The sequence below is a fragment of the Molossus molossus genome, unplaced genomic scaffold (assembly GCF_014108415.1).
Source record: "Molossus molossus isolate mMolMol1 unplaced genomic scaffold, mMolMol1.p scaffold_m16_p_9, whole genome shotgun sequence".
Taxonomy (NCBI): Eukaryota; Metazoa; Chordata; class Mammalia; order Chiroptera; family Molossidae; genus Molossus; species Molossus molossus.
In genome coordinates, this window is record NW_023425403.1 from 92,597,325 (window position 1) to 92,615,573 (window position 18,249).

Below are 18,249 nucleotides of genomic sequence, written 5' to 3' on the forward strand. Positions count from 1 at the left end.
GAGATAAACCAAAGGACTTACATGCATGTATGCACAACCAATGGATAGACAACAGTGAGGTGAAGAGGGGGAGGGAGAGGGGAGTAAGGGTCAATGGGGGGAAAAGGAGGGACATCTGTAATACCTTCAGCAATAAAGATAAAGTTTTAAAAAATAAAATAGCTTAAATAACAGAAACAGAGTAGAGTGGTGGTTACCAGGGCCTGGTGGGGTGTGGGGGGCAGGGAGGACTAGGGACATGTTGGTCAGAGGTACAGACTTTCAGTTAGTTATTAGATGAATAAGTCTGGGCATCTAACACAGCATGGTGACCACAGCATGGAGCTGACCCTGGTGCAGGTGGTGAGGAAAGACTTTGTAGTGAAATGGGATGAGGCCAACCGCATCTGGCAGCATCTGCTGGACCACGACCTCCATGTGGCCACCCTGGACCACCTGTCGCCATTCTCTCACCACCCTTTGGCCCCACCACCAACCAAGAGCATCTGGTGGAGGTGGCCTTTGAGTTGCTGTGCTCACCCGCCATGTACGTGGCTTTCCAGTCCGTACTGTCTGTGCACAAGGGCAGGTCAGCAGGCTGATGGTCAACACAGGCCCCAGGGTCACCTGCATGGTGCCTGTCTTCCAGGGCTACCACCTGCCAAATACCACCAAGAGTCTGGACCTCGCGGGCTTCCACGTGGCCACCTTCCTGGAGGAGCTGCCTCTGGGCTCTGGCTTGCCTGGGCACCAGGACCTGGACATTGTAGAGAACATCAAGTGCCACTACTGCTCCGTGGCCCCTGACTTCCAGAAGGAGGAGGCCCAGACCAAGCTGGGCAGTGGTCACGCTGGGCAAGGAGCTGTTACAGTGCCTGGAGCTGCTGTTCAGCCCCCCAGAAACCCCAGGACTGTAGCCCAGTGGGTTTTTCAACCATGGCCCAACAGTCCTCTGTTTCCATCATGGTCCCCGAGGTGCAAGCGATGTGTCCCAGAATGGGCTGCTCTGTGGGGGCTCCTCACTCTTCATAGGGTTCCAGGGCCGCATCCGGGCAAAGCTGCTGCGCAGCCTGCCCTCGAGGATCACGGCGGTGAAGGCCTCGCCCACCTGGAACTTCTCGGTGTGAATCAGGGCTCCATACTGGCCTCATTGGCCGCCTTCCAGTCCTGCTGGGTCCTGCGAGAGCAATACGAGGAGCAGGCGCCCCACATCATGTACAGCAAGTGCCACTCATGAGGGGTGAAGGTGGGGGACAGTAAAACTGTACCTGCTCTGGCCTGTGTGGCTCGTCTCGTGCACCGAAAGGTTGCTGGTTCAATTCCTGGTCAGGGCACATGCCCAGGTTGCAGGTTTGGTCCCTGGTAGGAATGAGAGTGGGAGGCAACCGATCCATGTTTCTTTCTTACATCAATGTTTCTCTCTCTCTCTCTTTCTGTCTAAGGTCAATAAAAACATTTTAAAACAAACAAATAAAAAACTTGTGCTACCTAGCTGGGCCCATCCTGCCTACTCCCAGGTCATGGTCTGGTCTACTCCGGGACCCACACAGACGTCAACCCCTAATCCTGTCAAACGCATCTCCCATGACTCCCCATCCCGCAAGGCAGTCTCAGTTTGGGGTTCCACCCAAGTCCACCTCCAAGACATGCCCAGATTTGGACCCCCTAACCTCACCTCTGATTTGTTGCTTTTGATATAGTTCCCCAAGATTCCCCTGAGCTCTAAGCCCCCCAATTCAGCCCCTTGCTATGTCCCTCAAGGACCCCCACTCATCTCCATAACGTGTTGCTCTCCAAGGAAGCTGCCAGGGGGCCCTAACATGCCTCCCACAACTTTCCACGAGTATTCCAGCCCCTAGGTCCGCTCTTATAATCTAATCCCTATTTCTAATCCCCCAAACATACCCTCTAGATTCACTCGCTAAGACATCCTTGGTTCTGAGCACCCCAAATCCACCCTGGTTGGTTTTTCCAACATTCTCTGACACCCTAATGTTCTAAGCACCCCCAGGCCCCTGCAAATGCCAAACCCCCACATCTACCGCAAAGCTCCGTGTTCTCCTTCATAAGGGTCTCTTCTACAACGGTCCACCAAAAAATCCCCCATTGTCCACAGCCCATCCCCCAAGTTCCACCTTCTCCACAAAATTTGTTTTCTCAGCATGATTTGTATCCCCAGATTCCTTTCATCCATCTGCTCCCACAATCTATCCCCAGTTCGTGGCCCAAAAGAAAACTATGTTCTGAGACCCCAAACTCCCAGGGTGGCCTCCACTGCTTCAGCCCACGCCCTTGCCCTGCATCTGTCCTGGATGTACTCTGCATGGCCCACCTGACTGCACCTCCTGTCCCCACGCCTCAGCCCCTCCTGAAGCCTCTGGCTCCCAGGACCGTTCCGTGACGACCCCACGGCTGTCCTAGGTCATCTGCTATGTCTGACCCGCAGTGACAGTCTCCCAAGGGCTCCCCATGATGAACCCCCAGGACACCCACCCTGGGGTATTCAGACTCCCTAGAACCCACCCCCAGAACAAGCCCCCGGACTCTAGCCCATTAGTTGAGTCACCAATGGGCAGTGATGTTCCCCAAGGCTGCCTAGCCCACCACGACCTGAGGCAGATACCCCAGGTTGGGGCTCCACCTGGAAACTGGCTCCCTCCCCACCAACCCCACACAGGTCCCCAGGGCCAACTGTCCTGGGCTCTGTTTCTCCATCTCCCTCCTTCCTGATAGTAGTTCACGACAAGTCTATTCCATCTCCCCAGACTTGCTCAGCCTGTTTCTGCCATCCCGTCCAGGGGCTTTCTCTGGGATCTGCCCTGGGAATGCCCTACCCCCGGATTCCTCCTGCCCCACCCAGTCCTTGCAGATTCCAGCCTCTCACGATGGGGGACCAGGCATTCTCCCCTCAGGGTACCCTTGGTCTCACTCAGCTAAACTGAGCCCCTGCTGGAGACAGGGCCCTTTGCTTTCACACCACCTCCCAGCCAGCCTGATGAACACCAGGACCCGGGGCAGCAGCCTGGACACATCCACCCAGGCTATCAACAAAACAAGCACATATTCATGTTAACACTGCGTCCTCTCCTCCCCTAGTTCAAGGATTCCTTCCTTCTTTCCTTCCTTCCTTCCTCCCTCCCTCCCTTCCCGCCTTCCCGCCACCAGTCAGTACTTATTGAGTGTATCTCTCTCCCTCACCTGCCGGCACTGTTCTCATGCAGGAATTTCCTGGAGTGGAAACTCATATATTTATGGAGCATTGAGCCCATGCCACCTGACCCCCTCCTCTACCATCAGACAATGGGGGTGGCTGAGGGCCCTGGCAAAGATCTGCAGATCACAAACATTCAGTGTTGGACCCCCACACCTTGCCTCACCTCCCCACAAGGCAGGCAGTTTCAATCTGTAGCATTAGCAAGGACCCCCAGATTAAAGCGTCGTGAGGGGAAACTTCTCCTTCTTTCCACTAGAGGGCAGCACCTTCAAACCTCAAGGAGCTCACAGCTGACTCCAATTTAGAACCGCAGTGACTGCAGCCAGCCAGTCTTTACTTGAGACCCACACCACACCACAGTCTCAGGGTACTGCCACACACACACACACACACACACCCAGAAGGGATGTGGGACAGGCTGAGTCTCCAATGCTATAGGAAGTGAAAGCTGCTGGGTTGACTCAATTTTAAACCAGACCAAGGGTCCCCCAGCTCCAAACCTTCCCTGGGGCCTACATTTCTATGCAACCCGAGGATATATGCTCATCTCCCCGCATTTGCACACTCAGAGGTATGGGGAGCTCACTACCTCAGGTCTGTTAGAAATCTTACCTCCTCACAGAAGTTTTAGATAAACCTCTGCACTCCCCACTTAGATCACTGGCAGACACCCTTGAAGTCTGCTTTTTGCATGTGGATTAGGGGCTCTGTTCTCACCTCTGTGTGTGCCTTCTTGTCCTGCTGGGCCTGTGGGAGCAGAAGGAGGAACAGGGGTCCCATATCATATACCACAAGAGAATGGTTTAAGGAGATGTGTGTGTGCCAAAATAGTTCAGTTTATGTGTCAAATTAGCTAGGTGCCCGAATGTTCGGTCAACATCAGTCTAGATGTTGTTGTGGAGGTATTTTTTTTAGATGAGATTAATATTCATATCAGTAGACTTTGAGTAAAACTAGTTATAACTCATAATGTGGATGGGCCTCATCTAATCATCTGAAGGCCCTAACAGAACAAAGATTGATCTCCTCTAAAGAAGGAGGACTTCTGCCACAGATTACCTTTGGACTCAAACTGCAGTTCTTCCTGGACCTCCAGCTTGCTAGATTTTGAACTTGTTCCCCTCCACAATCACATAGTCAACTTCTTAAAATAAATCTCTCTTTCTCTACATATGTATCTTATTGTTTTTATTTCTCTGAAGAACCCTGATTTACATATGTGCCAAACTCCCTTTCTACCTCAAAACCTTTGTACCTGCTATTCCTTCTACTTAGAATGCTCCTTCCTACCTCCCATCTTATCAAAGGTTGCATCCCTTCTCAGTATGACACAAAGCCAAGATGCCATAAAAAATGATAAAACAATGGACTCCAGCCCTGCCGGTGTGGCTCAGTGGATGAGTGTTGACCCATGCACCAAGAGGTCGCCAGTTCCATTCCTGGTCAGGGCACATGCCCAGGTTGTGGGCCTGATCCCCAGTGGGGGGCATGCAGGAGGCGGCCAGTTGATGTTGTCTCTCACTGATGTTTCTATCCCTCTATCCCTCTCCCTTCCTCTCTCTCTAAAATCAATAAAGAAAAAAATTAAAATAAAATAAAGTTAAACTTCTAAAATAAATAAATAAATAAAAGTGCCTTTTCTAAAAAAATAAATAAAACAATTGACTCCACGTAAACATCAAAAACAAGCAAACAAAGAAACTGCAAGGTAAAAATCACCCTGACTTCAGGTAGATCACACAAGAAGTCTGAGCAGTGGCTGCTTGTAAAATAGTTTCTTAAGCTTTATTTCATTATTAAACCCTAAGGAGCAATCATTTTTAGACATTTTTTTCTAATAATTCCCAATGAAATTGTAAATCACAGATCTACAGTAAGTCTGTTTATATATTCTTTGTATATCTGTGCTTTATACATACAACCAGATTTTTTGTCTACCACCAGAACCAATTTTCACCCCCTTGGGGGCGATATCACCTCCCATGATGCTTTTAGGGAGGAGCCAGGGGCCTGGACAAGGAGGTGGTTCTCTCTGAACTATTAAAATTTTGAACCATGTGAATATATTTTTAAACACGGGTGTTCACTTTAAGTTCCTGTGGTGTCCACCCACGCAACTCTGTTTTCTTTCTTTGTTCCCTAGCTGTGCCCATCTGATTTCTGCTTGATTCCTTGACAATGGATGGTGTCACACACCTTGGCCATGAGTTTCAGAAGGACAGTGGCCTCGTGTGTAGCATTCACTCTTCACTCAGCACACAGTCACACTCAGTAACCGTTTGTTGAATGGCTGAATAAATGAGCCACCACTTTGACTGAGCTGAGAGGAATCCTTCTACACAAGGGCCCCGTCTCCCTGTCTTCCTTCTGGTATTTGAGTCAGACAGGCCTGGGTTCAAGTCATGCCTCCTCACATGCTGTGTGACCTTGAACAAGGGACCTGATTTCTCTGAGCCCACTCAACACCCCTGTAAAATGAGAGTGGTATAAGGATGAAGATCTCTCAAGCTCTCCAGAAAATATGGAAGGACACATCTCAAACTGCCCTTGTCTTTGGGGCAGGAGCAAAGCTTTCATATTTAGTCTGTAGAGTAATGTAGTGTTTGAATGTTTCATAACGCGAATGCCTCCATAGAAATACTTTCTTAAAAATGCTTTTGAGTAATGAATAAAATGGATTTAACATGCTCAGTACACAGTAAGTGCCAAATAGATGGTGATGAGGATGTTGTTTTGACTAGAATGTGCCAAAGAGGGACTGCAAGTCCTCCAGCCAGCTGTCTGGAGACCTTCCCCCAAGGGTTCTAGCAGAGAGGACCTATCAAGTCACCACCCAGACTTCATCTCGGGTCCAGTCCCCCAGTTTTTGGGGGGACCCTAGAGAGAAAATATTTGGAGGAGTCAGATCATTCCACTAGGTGAATTGCTGTTGGGGTGGAGATTGGGGTGTAGACTAGGGTGGAGTGAGTGATACAGGGTCAAAAAATGCAGTGTCACAGACTGTCTTCATTTTACGATTTGACAGCTTGTTCGCCATGGAAGTTTTTGCATTCATTTTGATTTTTAAAATCATACATTGATGCCAGGAGCTGGGAGAGGGAGGAATGGGGAGTGACAGCCAATGGGCACCGGTTTCTTTCTGGGGTGATAAAATGTTTCTGGAATTAGTCAGAGGAGCTGGTGCACAACCTTGTGAATGTCTAACTGCCACTGAATCATACACGTTCAAAAGGAAAATTGAATGTAATGAAGCAATCTGGGTCAAAAGTCTTGCGTTGAAATGTTGTTTAGTTTATATGCCCTAGAGATGGAATGCAAAGTATAGTGACTATAGACAACAATGTATTATAATCATCAAACTTACTAAGAGAATAGGACTAAATTATTCCAGCCGCTAAAAAGAAATAATTATGGAACATGATAAAGATGCTAATTATTGATAATATGGCAATCATATTATAATGTATAAATGTACCAAATTAACATGTTGTGCACATTAAATTTACGCAAGGTTATATGTCAAATATATTTCAATTAAACCAGGAAGAAAAGAAATATTATTTACTTTGTTTACTGAGATTTGGGGCATCCCTTTAAATTTTGCTCGGCGCATGCCTCGCTTGCCTCGCCCCAATCCCAGCCCTTGGACAAAGACCCGGGGAGGCTGGAGGCGCTGAGCCTGTTTGCAGGAGCCTGGCCCTTCCAAGAAGGAGAGGCCTAAAAAGCAGGCTCCTGGAGACCATGCTGTGGCTTGTCGAGATGGGACGCCGCAGGGCCTGCTTCCCACGGAGACTGAGACATCCTTCCACTCTTGGGAGAAACCAAGTGTGCGGCTTCCAGACCAACACTGCAGAGCAAACGGCAGAAACTAGATCTTGCATCTGGCACCACCTTAATTCAATTGTGATTAAAGTCAGGAAATCTAGCCTGGCTGGTGTGGCTCAGTGATTGAGCATCGACCCATGCACCAAGAGGTCGCCAGTTCAATTCCCGGTCGGGACACATGCCCAGGTTGTGGGCCAGATCCCCAGTGGGGGGCATGCAGGAGGTAGCCAATCGATGTTCTCTCTCATCGGTTTCTATCTCTCCCTCTAACTCCTTTCCTGTCTCTAAAATCAACAAAGAAAAAACATTTTTTATTAAATAAATAAATAAAATCGGGAAATCTACTTAAATTGTTCTCAATCTCCAGTCGCCCGGAGAGTTTTAAAATCTGATACTATATCCAGTCCCAGAAACTCTTCTCTGCTGATAAGAGGTACAGCCTGCGGTATAGGAATTTTATAGCTCCCCAAGGGTGGAGGACAGCCAGGAGTGAAAACTAGTCCTCCAGCTCTCTGGAGGCTGTGGCCCTGAACCTTGGTTTGCACGAGTCACCCCTGGGGTGTTGTTGACATTTGGTGCCTGGGCACTTCTCATCAAGAGTATCACAATGGCCGTGGGAGGGGCCAGGAATATATTTAGTAAGGACTCTAAGTTTTTTCTGTAAGTTAAGATGAAGGATATTTTTCTCATCTCAGGGTTTCTCAGACTTTGTAGGGCATTGGAATTACAAGGTAAAGTTGCAAAGTGCTGGGTCCCAGACCAGAGCAGTTGTATCTGCATATTAGAGGTAAGAGGTACGGAAGACACCAGTACTTTGAAATTTATCCAGGTGATTTAAATATGCAGCTGTCAGCTACAACATTAAATTATGGACAGAGGTGAATTCATGGCAATTTGTAAAGAAAGAGCTTATTAAATTACTCTCTGGGTCACCTGTTATAAATAGCTCCTTGAGATCAGTGACTTCATCCATAGAGGGCAAATAGCATCAAATAGCATAAAGGACATAAGGAATTTAAAGAATGGGAAATGAGGTGATTGTGTCTTAGAGGTACAAGACAGCTTAAGGAAGAGAATAAAAATAGCCAAATTCTGGATAGTGGTTATCTCTGTATATATTGAGAATAAAAGGGGATCAGAAACAAATGCTCAGAGACTCATTTATTTCTGTAATGTATAATTTTTAAGCATTGTAATGTAAACATTAAACTGAGCATACTACTTTTATTAAAATTATGTTCTCAAATTTTTCAAAAATCTACAAAAGGGAAGATTAGGAAAAGAAATCGATTCCACATATATCCATCAACTTACCTCGAAATGTATCTACTCATAAAAGATTTGAATTCCATTCTAATGAAATAAATAAGTTCTTTCTATAATCAAATATTTAGTCAGTTTTCTAATTTACCCAATTGTCTCAAATGTGTTTGTTTCCTGGTCTTAAATTTGATTTGATTTAGGATCTTTATAAAATTCATAATTTGCAGCTGGTCTCTCTATATCTGAAGTCTCTTTAAACTTCTGTAGCCACCCATGGGAGATGAGATGCACAGAACGGCGAGAATCGAGGGAAAGTCCTTGACAAGTGAAATAAGGGAAATGGAGGCAAAATAATAAAACAGGGCCAAGCAATCTGAGCAATTCCCAGCCAGCCAGCCAATCCCAAGGTTTTCTCTTCCCTAAGCAAGGATACTAAGGAGCAAATGGTTTACACATTCCTGAATGTCAGGGGACAAAACAGTCTCAATCCCTGTCCCTCTTCACTGATATTCTCGATGATGTTCTTTAAAAATGAAACTAACCTGAAAATAACCCCTGACCCCTCTATATACACATTTTAATGAATCAACATATTGAAGGACACACCTGGAAAGCTAATGAATATTCTGTTGAGACCCTCCCCTGAGAGCTCCCCTAGGACCCCTGCAGGCTAAAGAAAGATAAAAGCCTCAAGACAAAGGACCCACTGTGTTCTCTTACTAGAATACACCGCACCTTGTATCTCTGCTGTCTTTCTCCTAAACCCTAAGGGTCCCCATGAGACTTGCAACCAGGGGAGCAGTGGGCAGCTGCAGCTTGTCCTGGGCTCACCCCTGAGTCTGTCTCCAAGGCCCTCTTTTCTCCGACTTTTCGGTGAGGTGACAGCAGCCCTGTCCTGGCTCACTTCTCTTACTGTGACTTCTGCTTTTCCGTGAAGGAGGCAGCCCCACGCCGAGGCTCTCCTCTTACTCCTCCGCTGTAAGGCCTTCCTTTGTGTCACTGTCTCCAGCTTTAATAAACATACTCTCAAAATCACCTGGACTAACGTTGTGAAATCTTTCCTGCACGAAGTCAAGAACCCACACACTACCAGCCAGCCCAAGGCAGAACTTCTCTGAGCTCAGACCCCATCCAGTAACAAAGAAAGAAAAATGATGGTGAGTATGTGTGTGTGTGTATAAATTATTTCTAAAAAGAATGGTGTCATATGTCTCACAGAGCTTAATATAGTTGGGAGTTTGCTTATTGCCGGCAACTCCATGTGTCACTTAGCATTTTATTCTGGCATCTATTTTTCCAGTGGATTTATTGTTGGAAATAAAGTCTTGATCATGTTTGTGTTGTTTCAAGGACAGAAAGCTCAAAGTCATCATCAGTTTCATGCCATTTCCTTTCATTCTCCTTTGTGAATATTACTCTCTCTGCCTCCCTGTCTAAGTCAACTACAATGCGACCAGCTCCCAGACCCATCTCCTTGACAAGGAAAAATGAAACACGACAGACCACACTGGTATGGGTCAAGCTCGGGATGTGACAGGGGGAGGCTAAAGCAGTGAAAATCAGAGAAACTGAAACCAGCCAGAGAGAGTCAAAAGAACCACCTGAGTCAAGAAGTGGCCGAGAGAGACAGGAGCTGCGATCAAGGAGGAGGAGAGAGAAGGATGGGTGGAAGGAGCCCGCCCTGGCCCCAAACACTCAGAAGTGGCAGGTAGCACACTGCACGGAGGCGTCCCTGGTATTTGCAGGGCCCTTCCAAGCCTTTTTCCCCATGAAACTTCCTCCTCACTCTCCACTTTCCAGGTTTATGGGTCTGCCTGTTGCATGCCCTTTCCACCATTTCTTGCCTCCGATGGGAGGCAGCTACCAGTAACATATGTCTTCAGATCTTTCAGATACATTTTATCTTTTAAGATAAAATAAGGAGCCCCGACCAGTGTGGCTCAGTGTGGCTCCCGTGCACCTGGAGGTTGATGGTTTAATTCCTGGTTGGGGCACACGCCTGAGTTGTGGCCTTGATCCCCAGCGGGGGGCATGCAGGAGGCAGCCAGATTGATTTTGTGCTCTCATATCGATGTTTCTCTCTTCTCCCTTCCTCTCTCTCTAAAAAACCAATAAACTATTAGAAAAAAAAGATAAAATAATGCAACCACCCGGAAAGTCACTGCCAGTATAGGGTAGAGAACCAAAGGTCAGCTTGTGTTCAGGGGACACAACAAATAGATCACTGCCCTCCAGTCATACAATCACCTGTTTTAAAGACACGGTTACATTTGTCACCCGGGAACAGCAAGGCACACCAGTAATCTGGGCTCCCAGCCTCACCACCAACCACTGCTGTGATGGGGAATGGCAGTGGGCAGGCACCAACCAGAAATGCCGCATTGCTTTTTACCAAAATTCAGCCATCTGTTTGTTTGGTTTTTAAATAATCACTGTCTTTGATGCTGTATGTTTTTTATTCTTCTCCACTGTTCTGAAGTAGTGATTCTGTTAGTTTTGTCCAGCTTCTTGGTTGCTTAAGTGAAATTGTAAAATTTAAGTGAAATTTTACTTTGTAAAATTTCTCTTTTGTCTGAATGCAAGAATCAACATCAGAATTTGAAAAATTATATTATGATTTTATTATGATTTATTGTATTGAATCAAGTACTTTTGATGCAAACAACCCCTGCAATACTGCTACCACTCAGATCTGACTGAGCCATACGAGATGTCTGACTGTATACTTTGTGCAGCGGAAGCTGCCATAACACCTTCAGGTTTCACCAGGCACAAGAGGGTCACACCCAAAATAAATGTCCCACCGCCCAGTTGAGTGGGGAGGAGGTAATGGGTTGAAATATGTCCACCCCAAGTTTGGTCCATCCAGAACCTCAGAATGAGATTTTATATGGAAACAGGATCTTTACAGATGTGATTAAAATCTGAAGATGAACTCATCCTGGGTTTAGGGTGGGCTCTAAATTCAATGACTTCCGTTTTCATAAAAGACAGACACAGAGACATGGAGAGAAGAAGACCATGTGAAAAACAGAGACAGAGATTGGAATTATGCTTCCATAAATCGAAGAACGCAGGAGCCAACTGCAGCTGAAAGAGCGAGGGGGGATTCTCTGCTGTTGATAACTGATTCAGTTGCAGGATTTCCCGGTTATCCTCACTCAAACCATCAAAATGTATGCACACATTGTCTTAAAAATTCCAGTTGTCACATGGCTTATTGTACAGATGTCCTGAAGATCATTGACGATGCCAGATGCCATCATTTAAATTTCTCAGGTCTGCAATAATCACTCCTGAACACTTCCCTGAAATCGTAAGGCATGTCTGGGAATCACTTAGGAATAACTCATATACATGGGAGGGAAAACCCAACTAAAGTTAAGATAAGATACTTTAACAGATACTAAGAAGAGGGGAGAAAAGATTCAATGAGTGAAGAAATCAACTCATGTTAATGGGATTTGAGGACTAGATAATGTCCAGGCATAGGCACATGCGATATATAAATGAGGGGGAGGTCTTGTTCTGACTCTCCCATGTGCCCACCCCTACCATGCTCTCCTCCAAGGTGGTCTCAAACCCAGCAGTCACTCCTCTGCTGTGACCTCACACAGCTCCACTCCAGGTCTGGTGAGCAAGAACCCTCCTGTTTCATAAAGAGTTCTGCGCCTGAATCAACTGGACCAGAGTGCTATGTGACACCCCCGGTCCCAGGATATTAAGGAGTTGGAATATGCAGATTAGCCCACACTGAAGTATTAGCATCCCTTAGTCCTGGGGTGGAGACATCCACACACCAAACTGTGGATTCTAAGGAGCCTTCATTATGTCAAATCCAGAGATGGTTATCAGGAGACATAGGGCACAGCTGTCCACCTTCGAGCATTCTCTGCCTGTCTTTCTTAGGCAAACTTTGACCCTCTGAAATCAGGCTTCCTTCCCCACCTTCACCACACTACTCTATCAAAAGTCCAAGAAGTCCAGAAAATGCCCTATCATTCCAAGCTCACACCGCTGTTCTGTCTTGACCTAGTGAAAGAGTCCCAACATCTCATTTGTATAACTTGACAGCTTTTCGCACCAAGCATTCATCACTGTGCTGTGGGCAGGTGGACAAGTTTCCGGGGCTCAGGGCCTGGTGTCAGGGTGCAGGCAGCGGCCCGGGCTGCCCAGGCTCTCCCCCTGTAAAATATCTCTCACTGACATTTCCTTCTTAAGAATCTAAAGTTAACTATTTCAAAAATTCATCAAGGTAAATCTAGGTATCAGATAACAATGTAACAGTGCTAATGAAATTATATAAAAACGTCATGTCTGAATTAGTATTTAGCAAGAAAACGAAGGAAAAGGATGCAGCTTCTGTTAGATTGAAATGTAAGAGTGAGCTTAATAAAATAAGATTTTATGGAATCAAATTAATTTAACATTAAAAAATTAACTCTTTAAAGCAGGTATCATCTTTTCCTTGAGTCTAAATATTATTAAAAATATAACTAAAGCACTAAATAATTTCTCAGGCTAAATTACCTGTATAGAATTTAATATAAAAGTGAATAAAAATCATGATAAATAGAAAGTGAGGTGTCCAACAAGTAAAGATCTTTGTTGTCTCATGAAACCCAATCTCCCACCCACAAAACCACCTGCTCTTCACATTTCTCATCTCTCAAAAGAGTTTAATAAAGCACAGTTATAATACAGCAAAGCTACACAGTCCAGAACAAGAAGCAGGATTGACGGTAAAGGCAACAAGTGAAACTTAGCATGGCCTCCTACTGACCCATTTCCCAAGGGACACAGCACTTGGCTTCCTCCCACAATCTTCTGCTACTTTTCACGTAGTTTTCATCTTTCCTGGCCTCTGGCTCTCTGCCTCCCTGGCAGGCCTGTCTGATCTCAAGGCCACAGCCAGTCTCTCTCTTGTTTTTTCGCTTTCCAAGCCTGGCCCCAGGTATCACTGGTTGTCTGCACAGGGGCCATGGGAAACAGAGACCTGCTTCTGGGATCATCTCTGCCCAACCTGCAGACAGTGCAGTGGTGGGCTAGGGGCTGGTGTGTAGAAATCCAGCATCAGTGTGGCCCAGGGACTTGTCTGCACTACCCAGTGCAGTTATTTTCAAGGTGTTTGTGATACTTAAAGCACTTGAACGTTCTCCTTCACTGCTGCCGGCCTGGAGTCCCTGCACGCTCGTGTACGCACGAACTTGCTGGGGCCTCTCCAAGGTCTCATGCCTGACCTCATTGCCAGGATGGGAATTTGTTTTTTTGACTGACATCTTAAAAATGCTGCTGGTCAGCCTTATAGGAAGTGCAGACCTTTCACAATGTCTCCACTTGGTCTTGGTTAAATAGACTTGTCTTTTTCTTCTCTAATGTCTGACCTATCATATTTCTTTTGAGCTTCCCCTTTGAAAATAAAATGAAATGTGAAATTTGAATAAAATGGGGGTGAACACTACCAGCCAGGGAGGGTGTTCTCAACTCACTTGAATTTTTCTCTGCTACAACCCCTTACTCATTGACTTTGGCACCGGACTTGCATTACTCTTTCAACCTCCAGTCCCGCCTCCCCCGGACAACATAGTCCTTGAGGATGGCCCTCAGTATATTATGAGTTCGCCCCACTTTTGGCCACACATTTCCATGGGCGCCACCCTAGATTCTGTCTACACCTGACACTATTCTGCCTTCTGGAAAAATGGTTCAGAAATGTCTCTCTCTGAACCCAATCTCCTAAATTTCTATCATGCTCATTCATTTTTTTTCTTTTACTACACATGTCCACCCACTCCCCTACTTTCTTGCTATTCATTAACCACCTCCTTTCCTCATTCTAATTACAATGTCCCTCATTTCAACAAATGTCCCTATCCCTAACTCCTATCTTCACTCTGGCCTGCTCCATGGCAACCTTTGGACAGACCAGGCTTCACAAAATTTGTAATGTTGCCACCTCTAGAAACGCAAAGTCACCAACATGAAAATAGCCCTTGCCGTTGCAGGCAATGCTACAAGTCAAACAAGCTTTCTGTTCATCGAACCTTCTCTAATCTCTTTAAATCTCATACATCCTCACCTTTCCCCACTATGGTAATAATCTTCCTATAAAGCCTTAACAATCCAAGCCTCCTGCTATTCACATAAGCATTTAATTAGAGCCGAACTGTGTGACTAATAAAATATTTGGGAAGTGATTTCTAAGGTTAGGTCCTTGAAGACACTGTAGCTTCCACCTTGGTTTCTTGCACTACGTCCTCTAGGCGAAGCCATGCTGCACGAAAACTCAAGCAGCTCTGTGGAGAGACCTCCTTGGAGAGGAACTGAGGCCTCCCTCCAACAGCCAGCACTGACATGGCAGCATATGAGTGAACCGCCCTGGGAGAGAATCCTTCAGCACCAGCCGAGCTTCCAGATGACTGCAGTCCCAGCTGATATCCTGCACGAACTCACCAAAGTCCCTGAGCCAGAACCTTCAAACTAAGATGAATCCCTAAACTACTAAAACTGTGAGATACAGGAAATGATTATTAGTGTTTTAAGCGACTAATTTTAAGAATAATTTGTTATGCGGCAGTATACACCCTCACTTTCACCAGATGGCCCTGCATCCTACTTCTTAAAGCAATCATCATGAGAAGGAACCTTCCTTCCTGTTTTGCCATAATGACAATCTGCACCTGGTTTCCTATCTCTCTCCTCTTACAAACCAAGATCTGCCTCCCCTTCTCTATGCAACCAGTCTCCGCAGCTCTGTTCGGTGTCCCGTTTCACCTGCCTTTAGGAGCTGCACATGATCACTGATCTCTTGCCTACCCTTCCCTTCAAGCTCTCCACTCTACTGAACTCTTCATGACACCACTGAAACCTGATGCAGGATTTTTAGTGGTGAAATAAATCCATTTTAAGAACACAGTTTTATTTCCATTTACTGCCCAGTCTCTCTCCCTCATCAGAGCCAAACAGTTTTCTCTCTCTCTTTCACATCCTCCCCTCCCATTCACTCAACACAGTACAGTCCGGGTTCTACCACTAACATTTCAAGAAGAATATACCCTTGGTAGAATCACTGATGATCTTATTCACAAACAGAATTGCAGATTACAATTATACTGATACTACTTCTTATCCATCAGACCAAGAAAAACCCTTTATTAGAAGTTCTGTCTGGAAAAGCACTGTCATACACTGCTAGGGTACTCCTACCGAAGGAAACTTGTCACTGTCATGCGAAACTACAGAAACTTACATATTTTTCTCTGTCAATCCCACTTCTAGAAATCTATATCAAAGATGCACAGATACTAAAATACACATGTAAGGGTATTTGCTACAGCCTTATTTACAATAGCAGAGAACTAGAAACACAAATAACCTTCAATAGGGAACTGGTTGAATTAACCATGGAATTTCTACGTGATGAAGAATCATGCAGCCATAAAAAGTGATATCTCTAGGTATTCATAAAGATTATTATTTCCAATAAGTATAAGAAAAATAAAGGTAAAACCAGTATATGGAATGTTTCCTTTTAAAAAAAAAATGGAAGGATGTATATTTACATATGAACACACATACATATCTGTATATAGGTATATAGATATACAAAAGAAATGCTGAGAAGATAAAACTAATGAATGGAAATGGTTCAATAAAGGCAAGAGAATAACGGAGAACAGAGGACAGGAATTGAATTTTGACTCTCCTGAACATGCTTGATTACATAGTTTTGACATTTGAACCATATTTTAAAAGCACAACAGCAATCCTTAAACTGAAAACATATAAGTAAATGCACCTAATTGCACATCAAATTAAAAACATGCCCACAACAGAGTTTGAAAAACAATACTTTCACTTAACTTTAAAAGAAATAGAGATGAATTTTAACTTTTAAACTTGACCATTAGGCTCCATCTATGAAATTGCTCATTTGTAAAGGTAGAACAGTGTGCATGGCTATGAACAATGTGTTGCTGGTTTCCTAAAAGGAACACGGGCAAACGCATTTTGAATGTTTGTGTTCCCACGGTGAGGCGGCAGTTCCTTGCTGATGCTGCTTTGCCTGGTGGAAGTCAGTGACTCTCAGTTCCGGATGGGCGAGGGCTGGACAGCAGATCATCCAAACCCTCGAGCACTCAGGCTAGTGGGGATGTTGTCATGCACAATAAAGAACTGTGTTTTAAAAAGTATATTACCGATTCAGTCCTATTGGTGAACATCTGAGTTGGTTCTCTTCTTTTGTTGTTGGACATAGAGCTCCTATGAATAACCTCAAGTGTGCATGTTGTTTTGTGTTTGGGAGGTTGACATTTGGAGTATACTTCTAGAAGTGGGATTGCTAGTAGGACAGCAACAACTCTGAATGTAAATTTTTATATAAAACTCTATATACATGGAGAATACTGTTAAGTAAATAAATTAATGTTATTGGGAGCCACTGTTTTTAGTATAACATATAAGAGAGTAATATAAAATCAAAGAAATTAAGAAAAATCACTCTGAAATTACATTTAAATGAGAAACATTATATTAAATTCATGATTTAAATGATATATATTTCCTAGTTGTAGCCAGTAAAAGGTCCTAGAAGCAATGATACTCCAGGGGCACTTAGCACACCCAGTGTCTAGATCTTGGTTTCTAATACTAAAAAGAACAGGGTACCCTATACACTAATAATGGGGAAATCTCTGGTATATGTTAAGTGAAAAAAATCAAGACAAAGAAAAATGCATACAGTACCACAATGTTTTGTGTAAATAAAGGAAAATAAGAATGAATTTGCTTGTATTTAATTAAAGAAAACCTGGGTGGATAAGAATGCAAGATAAACCAATAAAAGGTGACTAGGGAATAAACAGGATGGAAGAAGAACAGGTGAGGGCAAGATGTTGTAAGGTAGACCTTTACACAATACCTTAGTTTTGAACTAAATTTAAATAAAAAAAATTTTTTTTTTAGTTTAAGCATTTGAAAATTTTATAACAAAATTGAGTAATTTCATTTTTAACCTGAAAGTCTTAGTGACGCCTTGTGTTTACAACCCAAACACAGGAAAGCCCATTAGCAATTTTCCTGCCCAGGGGAGGCTGCTGGAACCTGTTGTGACAAGTTTCACAGGGCCCTAACTGGTCACACAGAAATCCATGGATCAGTGAGGACAGGTGGAACTTGAGGTTGTCTGGAAAAAAAAAAAGTACACAAAGATTGCCTTTGAGGCCTGACTTATTTAAGATGCAATAAAGACCAACCTGTTGGCTGTGGCTGCATTTTCCTGATCCCCATCCGACCACCTGCTCTCCAAGGGGAGAATGCAGCTTTATGCTCTGTGCTCATTTGACTTGCTGAAGTCAGTCGGCTGGCTAGAGGTCTAAGGTGACTCAAGACACTTTAAATGTGGCTTGTCACTTAGAAGTCCATAAGTGACGCAGCTGAATTATAAACAATTCCCACAATTAATTCAGGACTTCAGGACTGTAACAAAGTAAAAAGCTCAGTCTTTCTGACTCCATCCCGTTCAAGTCTGTGTGGTTCCCACGGCCTTTATGCTAACAGCGCCTGCTTCAGACACGCTAACCACCAGAGGAATTCTGCTGGAGGCTTGAGGATTTATAAACCTCGCATCCCTTGACATAAAAGAAGCCTGAACTCTGTACTTTTTAAACAGGGCCCTGGCCGGTTTGGCTCAGCTGTTAGAGCATTGGTCTGCGGTCCAGAGAGACCAGGGTTCAGTTCCCACTAAGGGTGCATACCTCGGTTGCAGTTTGTCCCGGGCCCTGGTTGGTCATGCAGGTGGCAGCCACTTGATGTGTCCCTTTCATGTCGATGTTTCTCTTCTTCTCTCTCCCTCCCACTCTATCTGAACAAAAAATGGAAAAAAAAATGTCCTTGGGTGAAGATTAAAAAAAAAAAAAAAAGTGAATTTGACCAAATACCAGTGTTTTCATCTTCTCGCTTGGTGCCTT

The 18,249-nt window shown here is 44.7% G+C and overlaps 1 pseudogene; it reads left to right on the plus strand.

Moving 5' to 3' along the window:
• Positions 1-318: 318 nt before the first annotated feature.
• LOC118622448 lies at positions 319-1,216 on the plus strand (annotated as a pseudogene).
• Positions 1,217-18,249: the final 17,033 nt, after the last annotated feature.